The sequence below is a fragment of the Macaca mulatta genome, chromosome 9 (assembly GCF_049350105.2).
Source record: "Macaca mulatta isolate MMU2019108-1 chromosome 9, T2T-MMU8v2.0, whole genome shotgun sequence".
Lineage (NCBI taxonomy): Eukaryota > Metazoa > Chordata > Mammalia > Primates > Cercopithecidae > Macaca > Macaca mulatta.
In genome coordinates, this window is record NC_133414.1 from 71,283,577 (window position 1) to 71,286,364 (window position 2,788).

General features: G+C 50.9%; 1 non-coding gene across 1 annotated transcript; it reads right to left on the reverse strand.

The window, feature by feature from the left end:
- Window positions 1–280: 280 nt before the first annotated feature.
- LOC114670200 (small nucleolar RNA SNORA71) lies at window positions 281–398 on the reverse strand. Its single transcript, XR_003719683.1, has one exon. It is a non-coding gene; the product is annotated as a small nucleolar RNA SNORA71 (small nucleolar RNA).
- Window positions 399–2,788: the final 2,390 nt, after the last annotated feature.

Genomic DNA, 2,788 nt, shown 5'->3' on the forward strand with positions numbered 1-2,788 from the left:
AAAGCCACCAGGCCTGCCCTCACCTTTCCCCAGGCCTGGGCTGACACAAATAGAAGGTCAGACAGAAAAAACATTTCTTTTCTTTCTTTCTTTCTTTCTTTCTTTCTTTCTTTCTTTCTTTCTTTCTTTCTTTCTTTCTTTCTTTCTTTCTTTCTTTTTTTTTAATGTATACCTTGGTTGAAGACTCACAGACACCAGCACTGAACCTCACACAGGGAGCACTCCATAAGCCAGACTCCAGGTATCAGGAGGCATCTAAAAGGTGATGAAAAGGAGGAGGTGTGGAAAAACTCCAGAGTTTAGAAGGGACAGCAGTGGACCCTCCAAACAAGGGGAAATGCTTTCAGCAGCTTCTCTCCCTGGACTGTCAATGACCAGGATCACTTCAGAATATAGGGGCGCAAAATTTTCAAAGACCCAAAGGTGAGGAAGAAGGGGAGCCTTGGAGCTTGAAGCGCCTGGCGAATGAGGCAGCGGATACAGTGAGCCTTACAGTCTTGAGAGCCTGAGACCCCCGACCCCAGGGGAAGACGGAGCGACTGCAGGAGGACCAGAGACAAATCACAGGGAGTTTTCAAGAGGCTGGGGAGCAAGAGGTCAGCAACAGAGAGGCTGCAGCAGCCTCCACCGACAGCTCAGGCAGTTGACGGATGCCAGAAGGAGATGGATGACCAGCCTCCATGTGGATCGGAGCCGGAGGGCTGCGCACCCCGCTCAGAGATGACAGCCAAGGAGGGTGGAGGACCCAGAAGAAAACAGCTCTGCTGGTTCAACACAGGGAGGACAGCCATCCCCCCTGCCTGGGGCATTCCCAATGACTTGGAGCCCCAGTGGGCCTGGGGAGGTGGGCTGTGGGCAGTTGGCCCCTGGTCACTGCTTTGCAAGAGCCATTCTTGCCCCTCTGCGTCTGACTCCGTGGCATCCTCACACTCCCTCAAGTCGCTCTCCCTGTCTGCACAGATGCGACTGTTTTTCTGGAGATATCAAATTCAGCACAATAAAGCTAGTTATGAAACAGACACTTGTTAAAGGACGTAGCAAAATCTGGTTTTCCGAACCTAGTACCTTTACCATACAAACACGAGAGACTCTAAGTGATCTTGGAGCCCAGTTGTGGTCCAGTGCTTCTGGTAGCAGAAAACTGTTCTTCATGTATAACCTTCCTTAGAAAACTGAATGTAGGACCAATGAAAGAAAAGCCACTGTGGTTGGGGTAAAGGAGGTGGGTCTCACCCCTGCCTACCCGCTTTCCTCTCCCCATCCCTGCCAGTGAGCCCCAGGGTTCCACAAATCAGAGTTTGGAAACTGACGGATTTGTCCAATCCCCTAATTTTACAAATAGAAAAATGGGATCACAGAGAGAAAAGGGCACTTGTTCGAGACCACACAGTACTCCAGAATTTGGGACCTAGAACACAGTAAGAAGGAACAGTCCTGGTCATTATTTTTCTAGTATCAGAAAACCATGGTGCATGCAGTGTGTGAACAGAGGTCCCAGGAGTCCCTAAACAGTCTCAGGCAAAGCTCCTTCCCCTTGGAGAAGCTGCACACCCTCCAGTAAAGAGAAATCCTCTTATTGCTGCAGAAACTGCTCTTCTCCTTCCTGGACTGCCTTCTTGGGTCTTTCCCTCCTCTTCTTTTCAACAGTCAGAGCAGACGCAGCCCCACACAGTTCCCCGACGCAGGGCCTGGAGCCCTCACTCCCTGCCTCTAATTACCCTGTGATAGATGTTGGCGTTGCTGCTAAAGGTATCTGCGTTCAGCCTTTATGGTCATTTTCCAACAGCCCAGACCTTTTAAACTCTCTTGTGGGAGCAGGTTAAGATGATTATGCAGATGGATGGACCCCGGTGCAACATTATGTCAGCGATGGAGATGTAGGAGCTGCAAATGGGCCATGATTACCACCAAGAGGAGGCTGCTGCAGCCACTGCAAGCCGAAGGGAAGTGCACAAGATCCCTGGGCTCTAAGAGCAGCCTCAGACACAACACACACTCACACACACTCCTCCTCAGCCTCTCTAGTTAGCTGTCTGGCTACAGTCAGACTCTGTTCCCATGGAAACGTGAAATGTCAACCATGGCTATTGGGATGCCAGGAAGACACAGGTCTCCTGGAAAGAGAAGCAGCCAGAACCCAGGAAGGTCCTGCTCTCCAGCTGGCTTGATGGGGCTGGGGAGAACCAAGTCAGATGCAGAGCTGGACCCCAAAGGACAGCACAAAGAGCAGTTCTGGGGACCAGGAGGCTCCGGTCAATCGTTAGACAAGGGCGAGGTTACACATCATGGTGTTGATGCTTCAGTCCTGGGCACCTCCTAGAAATGGGCTATGCATTGGGCTCTGTGCTTCCTAGCAGACAAAGCAGAGAGGAAGACACAGTCTCATTCAGCCTGGTTTCCATAGATAAAAAGGAACTCTCCATAATCGGCCCTCCTTTTCCTGGTTCTAAAGGTGAGAAAAATGTCTCCCAGCAATTTCCTTGGCACTCTTCCTCCTGCAATAAGCACAATAACTAGCTACTTAAGGGCTGCTTCTCCCAACATCCGGCCTTCAGCACAAGCCCATGGTACCATACCTAAGTGGAGCTGGGCGGTGAGGCAATGCTACCTGGAACAGAACACATGGCAAGGTAGGAGATGGTCTGACTTTAAATGAAGGAAAGGCGCGGGCTCTTCTGGGAGATGGATGGGCAGTACAACCTTCTGGTAACCCTCCAGAAACAGAGGGACTCCTTCAGACTGCAGAGTTTATGGTTGTCATCTTGGAAGGGAACCAGCAGGGCAAACA